Raw genomic sequence first — 16,291 nt, 5'->3', positions numbered from 1 at the left:
CAGGGTTTTTTTATTCCTATAGTCCACTATCATCTTCACTGTTTTGAGAGTGTTCAGCTCCAGGTTGTTAAGACTGCACCAGACAGCCAGCTCCTTAACCTCTTGTCTGTAAGCAGACTCGTCACCGTCCTGAATGAGGCCGATGAGTGTAGTGTCGTCCGCAAACTTCAGGAGCTTGACAGAGGGGTCTTTAAAGGTGCAGTCATTCATGTAGAGGGAGAAGAGAAGTGGGGAGAGAACACATCCCTGGGGGGCACCTGTACTGATGGTAAGGGTCCTGGATGTGGGTTTCCCCAACCTCACTAGCTGCTGCCTGTCTGTCAGGAAGCTTGTGATCCACTGACAGATGGAGGTAGAATATAACCCTATAATGAAACCTATATAAATCTATTAATTACACTGAAAAAATTGTTGTAGAAACAATTCTCACTCAGAAATTGCAAGTAAATTTCACAAAGAAGCAGCAAGTAACATTATATGCATTATATGAGAAATGTTGAGATAGAGAAACGAGTATTTTCCTGTAAAATGTACTCCAATAATCTATCTACTGTATATAGATAGATTTTTGTCTTCTTGTTTTGACGAGCATATATATATATATATATATATATATATATATATATATATATATATATATATATATATATATATATATATATATATATATATATTATATATATATATATATATTAGGGCTGTCAAATGATTAATCACGATTAATCACATCCAAAATAAAAGTTTTGTTTACATAATATATGTATGTGTACAGGGTATATTTATTATGTATATATAAATACACATAAATTATATATTTAGAAAATATTTACATGTATATACATTTATATATTTATATTCTTATATTTTATATTATATATAAATATATTTAATATATAAACATAACATATTCTTCTTAAATATATACATGCATGTGTGTGTATTTATATATACATAATAAATATACACAGTATACACACATATATTATACTGTATATCTGTGTATATATATATATATATATATATATATATATATATATATATATATATATATAGTGCAACAGCTTATTATTCAAAGCGTTGATTTTATACTTTAAGATCAAGTAATGTTTCATTATGACCACTTAGTTGTTTTCATTAATGACAACATTCGGCTTTACAGTGTTCTTTGCTTTGCTTCGAGTGAATTTAAAATTTATGGTTTCATTGAGAACCTCTAACATCCATAGAACCTTTTCATTCTACAAAAGTTGAAAAAAATTCTTCAGATTTTTAAAATGTTCTTCAAACTAAGAACAACATTTTTCTTTTAAGAACTGGTCACTAAAAGGTTCTTTGGGGAACCAAAAACAGATGGTATGGCCGTGAAATGTGTAAACACGAAACAGTGTAATGTTTAAAAAGTAAGAAACTAAAGCTGTCCCCTGCGCGCTTATTCTGAAAGGCAGATGAGATGTTGCAGTATTTTCTGTCTCTCTTGTCTGTGCAGACGGTGTCAGTAAGTTAAATCAGGAGTTTACGCTGCAGTGTTTGCTGAGGCTTTGTGTTTGCGTCAGATATGGGAGCTGTCTTTGTGTCTGCTCAATGCTCCATTTCTGCTGATTAGAATGTTAAACACAGCCATTGTTTCGTGCAGTTGCTACACATAACTCAGAGTATCAAAGGTGCCTTCTAACAGGCATTGCCATAGAGACGGCTGAAGCTCGCGGTAAAAGTGGAAAGGGTCTCTGTTATGCATGTGTTTTGGTTGATGGAAGAATGGGTTTACTATGGCAACAGACACAGAAAAGGTGGAGGTGATGTATTAACCGATGATAACAGCACACACTTGAACGATGTTCTGATCTGCCTGTGGTGTGCTCTTAAACTACACCGCATGCATTAATCTTTCATTTCTTTCTTTTAATTTGGAATAAAAAATCTGTTTTGTCAGGTAAGCAAAAAATGTGATGCGTGTGGTAACGTTTTAATTAAAAAGCTTCATTCAAAGCATTCAAAAAAATTATTTAATAATAATACTTTCAAATCATTCTGTTGATAACAATTTCTATTGACCTTTTACATTTATGCAGTTTCATTAATTGTCAATTTCCTAAAAGCTAATATATTTTTTAAAGTTAATATTTTATTAGCTGGTATTATTTTATTGTAAATTTAGTTTAATTTTTAGTAATTTTATTATATGTGTTTGTATGTGTGTTTTTCATGATAACTTGAAATCTTGAAATTTTATTCTCTATTTCACACAGTTCAGAAGATTTGAAATATGGGAACCAAGTTGTATGGAATACTTATATGGTGTGTTTTTGTCTTTTTTGTAACACTATGTAATGATATGAATGGTTACTTGTATAGAAAAGATCTGCTTTTAAAATGACCTTTAATTCAATTTTAATTTAATTTAATAATTACCTTTATAACAAAAAATAATGTAGAAATTTTCATTTTGGAATTAGCTTTTCTTTTAAGAGTTGGCTTAAAGGAATTTTAGTGGTTACATCATTCAAAGTCATTGTGACACAAGTCACAACAACTCATTATTTTTTTCATTATCAGTGAAATGATCCCCATTATATAAGTTGGCAGCTGTCCAATTCCTGTTCCTCATTTCCAACTTGGATGTGTTTAGATATTGTTCCACACTCCCTAGAGTCCAATAGAAAGAAATAATAGCTCTTACAGAGCCAGGTTGGGGGGTAAATATTCATGCCTTGAGTACAGAATGCATTGCCCTTTGGGTTTCCATGGATTAAACTTTAATTTCAACTAGCTGGATCAACAACAGCAATGGAGAAACCACCTGGGACACCGCAAAACAAATTAACTTCAACCTTTAGTGTAAACTTCATGTCATGCTCTATTCATTTCTTCCGCTTTAAGGGCAATGTCATGAATAATGTATTAGCTCTCAGCACACAGACTCCGTAGAGCCTTTCCACTGTCTGTTGGGAAGGATTATGGACAGATCAAACGCTAAGAATTCCAGCACTATGTATCATTGAGTGCCAAGTGATTGATGTTCCTGCTGCAAAATGTTCTGAAATTAAAGGAAGTGACAACATTGTCCTGCCCGTCTCTTATAGCAGAGACAGGAGAGAGTCTGTCATATTTGCCCAAAGGAAACTTCATATTCTCCCAATCTGATTGGCATGTTATGTAAAATTCCTCTTGCAGCTCTTACAACAAGCTGCTGCTGCCAGTTTGAGGAAGGACACATTTCTTTCTCTGGCTTACATCCAAGAGGAAAGAGTAAAACCTCATCACAAGTATAGCGACTGTAACATTGAGTGCTGGAGGCATAGATTAATGCAGCGTTGATTAATTTGTGGATTGCGGAAAGACTTCAGAGCTGCGTGAGCTTCATAGTTTCCCTCATGCTCGGGCGCTACAAAAACACACCTTTCAACAGCAATATAAAAACGTCCTCTTTCATTTAAAAGAGTGGAGACTGGGACTATTTGCTTTCACATTTTTTAATCTAATAAATTTTTGTGGAGAGGTTATTTTGAGTCAGTTTTGTACCTTGAAGCTGGACTATAAAAAGCTATTTTTCCCTGAAATAAAAAGCTGTAATTTGGACTATTATAAACTGTTCAGTTATAGTTCATTGACACTATAAAGGGGTATGTTGTCACATTAGATAGAGTAAGTTAACAAAAAATTAAACTTATAAAAAATCTAAACAAAAACAAAAATTATAAAAAATATAATTTACACACACATACATGTATATTAAATATTTCTTTTTATAAAAGTAATGACAAAAGCACAAAAATAATTACTAAAAATTTAGATAAAAAATAATGCTACACTCTAAAAATGGCTGGGTTAAAAAATAACCCAATTGGCAACCCAGCGCTGGGTAAATATTGGACAGAACACGTGCTGGGTTAAAGTAACCCAGCATGCTGGTTTACACACATTTTAACCCAGCAGGCTGGGTTGTTGAGAAAACCCAAGATATAGCCATTTTTACCATTTGTGTGTTTGCATTTTTGTGGTTCTGGGTTTATTCTTGCTGGGTTATTCTCATAATTTCCCTTATGCTTAACAAGACAATCATGGATTAATAAATAATGAAGAATACAGGTTATTTAGACTGTTAAAAATTTTTTTTAATGCCATCTGACATTCACAAATGTGTTAAAATTTGTACCAGTGAAATCGACATGCAATTTTCTTTTCTTTTTTTTCCAGCAAATGCAAAAATCACAGAAATACAGTAATACAGTTAAAAATTAGTTCTGAATGACCCATGTCTAGCTGTTTAACTATTACATTTTTGACATGTTTAACTATTTAAATACACAGTGAAAATGACATTGACAATTAAATTTAAAAAGACAGAGAATGCAAAATCATTTAAAGATGTCCTAAAATTTATATCAAGAAAGATTCCTAGGTAGATGTGCACTGCTTGGGGTAGTAAAGGTATAGTTCACCCAAAAATGAGAATTCTGTAATTTATTACTCACCCTCATGTCGTTACAAACCCCGTAAGACCTTTGTTTATCTACAGAACACAAGTTAAGATAGTTTTGATGAAATCCGAGAGCTTTCAGACCAGGGTGAGTAATTAATGACAGAATTTTCATTTTTGCATTAACTATTGTCAAACACAAAAAAATCTTCCAACTCAAGACATAAAGCCTACATCAGTGTACTCTGCTATAGAGCCTGTCTATGGATGGACAATTTTAAGAAGGAATTGCAAATTATATTTTCAATTGCGTTTTCCACATGTGACAAATTGTGATATAATCCAAACACAATTGCAAATCTTGCATTACTGTTTGTGTTTTCATGAAATGCACAGTGACTGCCAAATTTCAAATGGAAAAGCAAAGTCCATTTGCAACTGTATTTTCCATGTATTATGAGTAATGAGCCTGTCATATTGAAAAAATACAGCGGTAAAGCAGCTTTACAGTATTAAATAGGAAAATAGTGTGTAATAATGCAAAAGGACAACAGTAAACACTCCATTTTCAGTTAAAGTCAGTTCATCATTGATTCAGTGATTTATCGTCCAGCTGTGCAATCAAGTCGACGATATCGCTGGATATTAAGTGTCCCCAACTAAGCAAGCCAGAGGCGACAGCAGCAAGGAACCAAAACTCCATCGGTGACAGAATGGAGAAAAAACCTTGGGAGAAACCAGGCTCAGTCGGGGGATCAGTTCTCCTCTGACCAGACGAAACCAGCAGTTCAATTACAGGCTGCAGCAGAGTTTGATTGTGCAGAGGACTCATCTGGTTCCCGCTGTCTTGTTCCGATGGCCGTCTAGGAGACAAGGTCTTTGCTGGGGATCTGTCTCTGCAGCTCATCTAGTAGTCCTGGTCTCCGCTGACATTCAGGGCTGTAGAGGTCATCTCTAGGTGCTGATCCACCATCTGATCTGAATACAGACTGAATCCGGGTGGCTACGGTGACCTCGGAATAAGAATGAAACAGACTAATGTTAGCATAGATTCATCAGAAGAACAAGTACATCGGGTGTTATTAATTACCACGTCTGTTTTTTCACTGTGTCGCACATGTAACATGCCAAAACTCAAATGGAATCGCAATTACTTTAGCATCTGAATTTCCAATGCCTCACATGGAACCTGTGTTTTTAACCAAATATTAACCAAATGCTTTTCACCTGAGGAATAAAATATAGGGTAAGATGTATAGGCAAATAAGTGTAGACCTGCAATGTTGTTTTGCTGACGTGCATCAGAACGCAAACAGTGAGAGATTTGGGGTAAAAAAACTACAAAATATCTCCCAATACAAACACACCCCATAGTATAGTCCCCACCCCTGACACGGATTGACAGGTTTCCGTGTAAGGCATCTGAAATTCAAATGCTTTTCAACACATGTGGGAAAATGCAATTAAATATACAATTTGCAATTCCTTTTGAAAATTGTCCAGAATGTCCTTACCTGTCCACTGATTATGATCAATGTCTGATAGATCTGCTGGCATTTTCAAATCGTCATGACAAATGGATGGGGTTTTGTGGACTCTGCTCGGTTAAGGAATTCCATGTTTGTTCCAACCTATAAAATAAATTAAACAAAATACAGATTGTTTTATAGCAATGATTCACCTATGAGTAGGTCTACAGAAGCTGAATATGCTATACTGATTGGCTGAAAGGTGTGTTTTCAAACTGTGTAATCAATAGGATGTTCCAGTCAGTATAATCACAGTTTTATATTAATATGCTGGCTATATCGAAACACACATGCACAGTCACTGGCACACAGATATGTGAGATCACACTGCATAGTCACACAGAAATTTCTATGACAAGTCACGCAGGCACTGGGTTACTCCGCAGCTTTTAAATAGTCCATATATAAACAGTTATAGGTGTAACGTTACCAAAGTGATTAAGGACAAGTCAAAAACACGATCTGGAAAAATGGGTATATGATGAATTCGCTCTTTATAAATTATGTACATTCTGAACACAAAGTTACAAAGTGCAGCTTTAACTATAGCACGAAACAAAATTATATGTGCGTTTAAGTTACGCAAGAGTTAGTTGATTTTCACAGACAAACAATTATGTATGTTAAATGTATAATAAACATGAACTTACCGTTAGACTTCTCGCTAAGACTGCACTCAACGAGTTTTTTTCTCTCACAATGTATCCATGTGCTCTTCTGACAAGAAAAAACAACATGTTGAATTATGACTTACCAAAAAACCTTTATTTACGTATGTAAAAAGACACTAAACCACACAAGCATCAAAAATCACCTCACTAACGCGGCTACGTCACTCGCTGTGCGTGCGCGCACTTTGAAATGTATCGAGGCCCTGAGACGTCGATTCTTTCCCGGGAATCACTTTGTCCGAGAATTGAAGAACCGGTTTATTTGAACCGGATCGTCGGTTCTTTTAGACCTGCGGTCCAGCGACATTGTACGTAATTTGTATGATTTACATGTCGATATGGACAACTGCAGGCATTTGTATGAGATCAGAAAGTTATATTCACTTATTTTAACTCATTTGACTCACTTAAATTTTAAATTCGCTTTTCAGTGTCAGAAACGACTCTTTCCTCTGTTTTCACAGATATTCACATATTTCAGCTTTACGTCACTGTCTGATACTTAATAAAACTGTATTAATCTGTCGTCTCAGAAACTTTAACACGATTATGCGAGTACACGTAGAATGGCCGTTTGAGGTAAACTGTTCGTCATTTAACATAATGTTGGCCTGTAGAAGTTTAACAGTATTGTTTGCCGCAAAAAAAGTTGTAATTCTGCCAATTTAAAATAATTATTAACGAAAACATTAAATAAACGTACCTTAAAACAGTTGAAACCAGTGGCTTCGCCCCTTTGTCCTTCCAAAATGACAGTTGGGGAGCGATTTAAACATTTAAACGTTAAATAACCCAGCGTTGGCCTGAAACAACCCAGTGTTGCAACCCAGCAGGTTTAACTCAACACCTGGTAAATCGAAACTACCCAAAAGTGTTTAAAAAGTAATAAAATAACCCAACAAAATGACCCAACAGACTCAACCCATAAAACCAGTAAAAAAACACACAAAACACTAAATTATAACACAATGCCAAATATTCATTTATTACTATTTATGTCACTCAAAAACTATAGTTAATGGCATAAAAAAGAATAAATAAATGTTTAATAGCCTATATTGCATTTTTAACACATAATGTAATTATAAACTGTAATGAACAGTTATAATCATTTATTTTTATTTGAGTTGTAGTTTTAGTCACTTTAGTACTCCAACTAACATTTGGTTATTTGAGATTTTCTTTTCTTTAGGTTTTTCATCTAATATTTATATTTTATTTTATTTCAGCTTTATTTCAATTAATACAAATGATTTTAAATAGTTTTTTAACAAGAGCAGCACTTTTGCATTGCAATGTTTACTTCACATAAACCGTTCATATTTATATTTATATTATTCTGATAATGATATTATATGCCCTTGTGACAACTAGCCCTAGTATTTTCCTCATTGGAAATCTAGAGAGTATACGTATGTGATTTTAGACTGTGCAGAGCTAATGTTTTAAAGTGTGTTATCTACTAGTGGATGTGATAGAATGTAATAGGTAATATGTATAATTTCAAATAATAAACATCTTTTCATTTAAAAAATCCATTAATGGTTACAGTGTTATGGTCCCAGGTAGTTAGAGCTGAAAATGAAAGTGAGCTAAAATGACTAGTAATCATCAACATGAAGAGGAGACATCAGAGACATTTAGCTTCAGCAGAGCAAAACACACCACCCTATCATTACCCCCCAGACACCATTAAGACATTACTCCAAAAAGACCTCTAATTCACTGCCGTTCCACTAGCCGAGTGTAAACGCATATGCTTATTAGAGAAGTGAAGTCAAGCTCTATTTTTAGAGTATGGTGTGTGTTTAAGTCAAAAAACACACAAGTTTTCAGCACTGTGCTGGGTGTTGGAGAGCACTGGCAGACTGTGAATCTATATAAAGCTGTCTAAGCGTATTCCTGTGTGGGGTGAGAAATGTGAGGCTGTTAGTCGAGCGCCACATCTTGTGATTAAAATGACCTACTACTGTTAAAGGATGGTGAGAGAGCAGCGCTGCTGGACTACAGGGCACAATCACTGACAGTTCACACATCATTAACTGGGTCTAATGTCAGAAAAACCTGCCGAGAGGCCTTCACATGTGCTGTCATTTAAAAACAGCCAGTGTAGGCACTTAGTATTAAGCTAACACTGCTTTTAAATGACTATTTGTAATAAAATTATTAAGCTTGTGGCTTGCTGAATACAAAACTAAATGATTTGGACTTTACTTGTATTTCATTTTGTCAAAAACAAGAAAAAATTTACCGTAATGCACTTGCAGTGGAAGTTTATGAAGCAAAACATTTCAGTGGAAGAGACTTTAAAATGCAGTTTCAAAAATATAGTAACTTTTTTAATGCTAAAATGGGATAAAATCACTTTCTTTTTTAACGCCTGTCATGCCGCTGAAGTAACCAGAAGTTCATCCACCTAGAACAGTAGTTCCACCACTAAAAGGATGATTTTGACTTTTAAGCTTGAATAACACTTATTTTGTACAAAGGAATTCAAGTCTAAGGGGCAGGAAATTTCAGAGGGTCTTAAATGTCCTGCCCCTTAGACTTACATTTTAAATGTGTTCTTATATAAAAACTTTTTTGTTGTTTTGTTTTGGTTTCTTTACCATTTCTTTAAATTGAAATGATTATGTGGTTTTCGCCAGCATGCCATTTGGTACCCAAACATTTATTTTAATATTTATTTCTTTTGTCATTTTTGATTAATTTAATTTGTATAAAGATATTTATTTATTATAATTATTTTTCTTATTGGCGCGACCCTTTTCCTGCCTCATTCAGACTAATGTGGTGATCATTATTAGCAGCTGTGCTTGGGGAATATAAGGCTGAATGTTTGTGTTGTTATTTGCTGTCAGGCTGTTTGCGATAGAATTAACTCTAATTTCTCCTTTTAATTTATTATCTTCTCCTCTCTGCAGTAATACAATTGTACAGCTTTGTTTATGTCCTCTTGTTCTGATTTGGTTTTATTCTCTTGATTTTTATTTATTGGAGTCCTGTTTCACTACTCAGTTGGTGTTGTGATTCACAACATCTGAGAATTTTTTGTTTTCTTTAATGTTCTCGTGTTGTGTCCCATCTGGGTCGTAACAATACAGCTGCTACGTCTCAAAGAAAAGGAACTCATTAGAAAGGCATTTGATTTTTGACAGCCCAATTTGCACTCCAAAAGCAAGCAATGTGGAAGATTAACTTTTTTTCCCCAATGACAAATCTTCCCCTCTGATCGTCACACTGAAGTGCCGGCTGCCGCTGACCTTTAAAAGTGTGACGATTCTCTATGCATTTAAAAAGCTCTCAGACAGTGTGGAAAAGCAATTCTGTCTAATCACCTGCTTTAGTGACATCTCGTGATAGAGACTGACAGGCGCATCCAGAATAAGCAAGGCATGTTTGGAAAATCTTATATTATTCCTGCAGTATGCTAGGCATCCACTGCAAATGTTTCTATAGCCAACTGGCTCTTACAACCCCAAAACTATTCAACCTAGATGCTGCCATCTTTGCTTTATGTGCTCTTCACCCGCTCCAGAGTTCAATGCCATGTGATCGATCACACTGTATAAGAACATCTCTGAGTAGATAAGAAAAAACAAGTGTATTTCATGTTTCAAGGAAACACTCTACTTTTGGGCATTTTTTGCTTCCATAACATGTCTTTTCTTAAGTCTAGGAGAAAGAAAACTATCTATATTTATACATCTATATTTACCTCTATCTATTTGTGTCTGTAGATTTCAAATACAATTTTTTTTAAAGGCTGTTTTCTTAAAAAAAAAAATACAAATTCTCCTGCACGCAGTCAGATATTTCCCCTTCAGTAGGACTTACAGTAGCACTCTTACAGTTTTATTCCTATCTGTATTCTGAATATTTTTTACACAGGAGTTTGTTCATATATACACCTGTTTTTATACATTTTATTCCTAAAACATGGTGCAAATGTATTTTTTAATGGCTATTGACAGTATTTTGTGATTTATGGAGTGATAAATAGAGGGATCCAAAATCCCTTCTGTAACACCCTCTGAATCAAGTCAAGTCACCTTTATTTATATAGCACTTCACACAATACATATTGCTACAAAGCAAAACAACAAAATAAAACATTAAAAAATTCAATAGAATAGGGCTGCACGATTAATCGCATGCATTTGTCATGCGTGTCTCATCAGTAAAGCCGGTTCCGTGATTAGCGGTAAATGTCTGTCACCTGTTTTCAAACGGGAGCGGCAGTTAATACACAGAGCCATAGTTCACTGACAAGCTACGCAATATTCTGTTCATAATTGAGATTAATCGCATTCGATTATGAAACACGATATTGCGTAGCTTGTCAGTGAACTATGGCTCTGTGTATTAACTGCCGCTCCCGTTTGAAAACAGGTGACAGACATTTACCGCTAATCACGGGAACCGGCTTTATGATGAGACACATCATCCAGCTTTGTTCAGTTAAAATAGTATCTATGCTGTTGATAATGCAAGAGGACAATAGTAATTGCTCAATTTTTCAGTTAAAGTCAGTTCATCAATTCAGTGTTGTCATCATCCAGCTTTGTTCAGTTAAAATAGTATCTATGCAATCTAGTCAACAGTATTGACAGAAATAAAGTATCCCTAACTAAGCAAGCCAAAGGCAACAGTACGTTTACATGGACACTTTTTGCTTCCATCGGAATGAATTCATTCTGATTGATGAATCAGAACATAGTGTTTACATGAACGCTAAATAAAGTGATCCGGTTGATGTGCGCGTTTATATGTCACAAGCTTCTTATCAGAATGAATCTTTTGACATGTGCACACTGCATGACTATACAGAGTTTCCTGCTGTTGTCGCATACAGCTTTAAAAAGAACACGTGCTATTTATCTACTTCGGGTACTAATTAGGCAATGACCAGAACATGAACTGTTGTGCAGTGCTGCTTAGGCTATACTTCAATAAAAAATAAAAAAAATAAAAGTGACCCTTCCCGCACCCAAAATCAGTCATAAGTCTTAAACAAGGACTGGTGGGACATTGTCCTGCTCCACTTTACACACGCTGAGTGAAAGGGGAGTTTTATAATGCACAGTACTTTCCAGTTTAGGTTTTCAATCCGATCAAGTGTTTACATGTCCTCTCGCTCGATCGGATTACAAAAGCAATAAAGCACCCCTTACAATCTGATCGAAATTTTACTCGGATCTGGCCAATTCAATCCAATTGACCTGTTTACATGTGACTTTTTTATTCTGATTGTGCTTCTAGTCCTATTACGATCGGATTTGTAGGGTCCATGTAAACGCAGCTAGTGTAAAGGAACCAAAACTCCATTGGTGACAGAAATGGAGAGAAAAAAGTCATCAAGAATCACTCAGCTGTGGAAGTACAGTGTTATATATTTTTTACCCTATTCACCTGGGGTTTGTTGCTTAAAGAGCTCTCCAAAAATAACTGCAATCATATTCTATAATATGCTTATACAAAACAAGGCTTGAATGACTGTGTAGTGAATAAGCCAAAAGCAACATCAACTGTGATTTTTACCAGCTTTTATGCAATCAGACTGTCAAATGTAAATACACTTTTACGCAAAATGCTAAATAACTCTTTATATCTGATTAATTAAACATGCATGCGTCAACAATTTTAGCAACTGCTGTCTGCTGCATAGCTTACTACTTCACATAAAAAAAATGCTAGTATTGTATTCTGAACACAGTCCAAGGGTTTGGTTTAAAAGCTTCTTGATGAAATAACACCTTCACATCCTTGGAAATTATGGAAGGCAGCATCTTTATTGAACGTAGTTCCTTATTGTTGCAGACTTTAAATCAATCCCCCGCAGGCGTCATCTTTATATCAGGAGATTATTTGCTGTTCAGTCAAAGTAATCACCACCGCAGGTACAGATAAAGATAAAAACACTTTTAGCTTGCAGCGCTCCATATGGCAACATAAATTATTAACAGTACACACACACATATACTCTTGACAAAAGCACAGCATTAGATCCGTGTTATTACTTGCAGGTTGTGTGAGTGTTGATGTAAAATGACAAATTAGTACCTGGTGGCTAATCAAAAAATACTGAACTAAATTTAGCCACATTTCAAGCTGCCATGAAAGAGAAATCAACAGAACTCAAACAAGATGAATTCCCAGATGAAAAATATTTGGATTCTCTTTCATAAGTTTGCCAATTTAAATTATTTAAATTATTAAAAAAGTGATTTTTATTACTTAAAAAATAATATATACATTTTTAAATATATATATATATATATATATATATATATATATATATATATATATATATATATATATATATATATATATATATATATATATATTTTTATATATATAATATTTATATTTACATTTATTTACTGAAGTAGACAAATGAGACAATACAGTAAGAGTATAGAGCTATATATGTGGATTGTAGATTTCACATCATTTTGTGGAAAAATTATGAATATTAGAAATATACAGTAAATTAGCTCATATTGAAAACAAATGAGAGATGACTGAGAAGAGATATAAAAACAAATGAGAGATGACTGAGGAGAAGAGATTTAAAAGTTTCTTTCCATTGAATTCCATGGCTATAACAACTGAGATATTAAGGCGATCTCATTCATGATTTTCCTTTTTCTACAGGTTTACGAAGACAAGGGCTTCATCTGAAATCACATATTACCTCCCATTAGACCACAGAGGAGGATTTGTGAAAAGCAGTGAAGCAACGCAGTTAACATTGGTAGGTCATATGACAATGACAACTTGATGAATCCGGATTTCATTTATACTAATACAGAACATACTTTTTTTTATGTTTGCAAAGTAATAACTTATTCAAAGAGGGCAACAGTTCAAAGAAGAAGTATGCTGGGTGTGTGGGGTCCAGAGTGATTTTATCAGCCCTTTTCCTCACTCTGGAGAAGTGTAGAGAAGTGTAAAGTTCTTGGAGGGTGGGCAGGGGACACTAATAATCCTCTCAGTCGTCCTGACTGTCCGTTGTAGTCTCCTGACGATTCTCCTGAAGTTCACAATCATCACCACTGTTTTGAGTGTTGAGCTCCAGGTTATTGTGACTGCACCAGACAGTCAGCTGCCCATCCTCTTGTCTGTAAGCAGACTCCTAACGTCCTGGATACGGCCAATGGCTGTGGTGTCGACCGCAAACTTCAGGAACTTGACAGAGGGGTCTTCAGAGGTGCAGTCATTTGTGTACAAGCCCTGAATGAGCAGACCATCCTCTGAGATTGTGTACTGAGATTTATGAGAATCACGGATGTGCAGTAGACTAAAGCAAATGCAGTGTATTCAAATTAATGGCCATTTAGTTACTTGGCAACACAAGACAATGCAACATTCTGCAAATATGAAGTTACATATGTGCAACTGTAACTGTAAAGTAATGGCTTCTGTACATAATGATGCAATTATATTTCACTTGTCAAAATTCCTCTTTTTGAACACAGTTGCCAGAAGGAAACAGTATTAAACTTATAAAAATCATGGTAACTTTGTATTCGACACATTCACAATTCAAATGAAAAACTTGTGGCAGAAGCTATGAATAGAAGTGGCAAACATTCATGTATTAAAACTGTCAGATTACAGCCTCATACGGCATACATGCTAATAATGTCATTTCCATAATATATATATATTTTGCATTAATGCTCTTCTGTAAAGGTTTTATTATAATACCCTTATCATACACGTGGTCACGTAAAGCTGAAACTTAGTGTCAGTCAAATTTCACAGGCAAATATTTGACCCCGAGTGGCTATACCAGCAAATGCTCAGTTAATTGTGCTTCAGTTAACTCTCTGATGACAAACAGTATTTAAATATAAATAGCTGGTCATCTCTTCTGTCCTCAAAGTGACAGTTTGAAAGTAAAGTCTTGGCTGTCAATGGCGGATTAAATTCTCTCAGATAATTATATGGCAAAAAAATAACCTGAGATCCAGGGTTGGCATGGTAACATTAACCGCAATTCATTGCCATACATGAAATTAGACTGGTTTTTATCACATGAAATACCTGCAATTTAAAATCTTCGAATAACACATTCTGTTTTCTTTAAAGGCACACTTAGCAGATTTGATTTAAGCTGATAATATACTATGAAAGTGTTTATATAAATTGATTAAGGCTTCTGTTTTAAGTAAAAGGTAACCTCTGAGGCATTTGTGGTAAATTTGTTTGTAAGATAGATAGATTGATTGATTCTCACATTTTATGGTTTTTCAATAAAATAACTTTTCAGTTATGTACATTAGTAATTTTGTGATTAACTCCTTTGGATTTTGCTTTACCACCTAAAAGATTTTAGTAATAAACAATAAAATACAAAAATAAAGTATAAAACCAAATTCTTCTTTACATTAAATTTCACTGCACTTTATCCTTTTCATTGTGTAGTTTGAATGTTTCAGAATGTCCTCTGAAATCATTTGTGATGCAGATACTCTCGATTACTCTCTTTTGTGACATTACTGTACTGGTGTCATCATCCTCTTGTGTACAGCCTATTCAATACAAACTCTACAGCAACCTGCTTAAAAGACAAACAGTTGCCTGTCCTGATTACAAGGACAAAATAGCTGCCTTTTTAAAAGTTGTTTGAAAGAGCTGATTACATTATCTAAAGACAAAACTGCAGAAAAAATCTGAGATGATTCATGTAGGCAGGTATTTCAATCTATTGTTCATGATGGATGTGATGTAAGGTTTGCATTCAGATGCTCCTGAACAAGGCTGCGATGAGTCTCTTAATTCAGCAAACACTCTCCATTTAGGGAGAGATATTTTGAGAATTTCAATCAGCAAGGTCGGACCTTTATTTGCTGTAATGAGTGTATTTTCACCCATCTGTGAGAGGCCAGCACTGTGCTGGTTAATTAGCTGGATCCATCATGGCTAATGAATTGGAAAAGTGAAACACATTGACTCAAAATCTGTAGCATTGAATTTCTTCCAATGAGTCATGGAGAAATTGCTTATCAAATCTAATGCATAATTAAAGTACATGTTTTGCACCAAAATGCAGCAGATCTCATTCAATAATTAATGGAGACTTTCTGGCAAGCGATAAGATAACACTCAACCTCTCAGGAGGATGTTACAAGACAGGGGTTAACAACACTCCGGATGTGGTTTTGATATAGATGGGTGTCTTAATTTGTCTTAAGCTTGAGATTTAATACTTTTCTGCCCCATGGCAACGATCTAAGTAAAAGATTGTTTTCTAAGATTGAGTCAGTGTAATTGATCAGATTGTTATGGAACCACAGCAATACAGTTTGGGAATACTGTCTTTGACAATATGCTTTGTTTCCACTCTCAGTGCTTGTACAGTAAAATGCATCATGACTCTCCTGCCAACAAGATTTTGGTTCTTGTTGCTACAAAATTACTATTCTTCACTGGATGAATGAGATATCCTTCTCAGCTCTCACATACACACCGATTTGAATGTTGCAATTGCAATAAGAGACCACAAAGTCATGCTATCCAAGTAATCATCTCCAAATCTACATGAAATGGATGTTCTTTAGACACAGTTCTTAAATTTTAATGGTATTAAATTTTGAAATCAGGAGATTGAGAGGCAACTTCAAGAAAATAATAGATGGGATAAATGAAGAAAACAAATGCACAAG

General features: G+C 34.7%; 1 long non-coding RNA gene across 1 annotated transcript; it reads right to left on the bottom strand.

Moving 5' to 3' along the window:
• Window positions 1-5,368: 5,368 nt before the first annotated feature.
• LOC122148264 lies at window positions 5,369-6,624 on the bottom strand. The gene is made up of 3 exons (XR_006162211.1): window positions 6,597-6,624; window positions 5,932-6,048; window positions 5,369-5,430 (listed from the first exon to the last, which is right to left on the bottom strand). It is a non-coding gene; the product is annotated as an uncharacterized LOC122148264 (long non-coding RNA).
• Between the last annotated feature and the right edge of the window lie 9,667 nt (window positions 6,625-16,291).

Source organism: Cyprinus carpio, chromosome A17 (assembly GCF_018340385.1).
Source record: "Cyprinus carpio isolate SPL01 chromosome A17, ASM1834038v1, whole genome shotgun sequence".
Taxonomy (NCBI): domain Eukaryota; kingdom Metazoa; phylum Chordata; class Actinopteri; order Cypriniformes; family Cyprinidae; genus Cyprinus; species Cyprinus carpio.
This window is presented reverse-complemented; position numbering and strand designations above follow the sequence as displayed.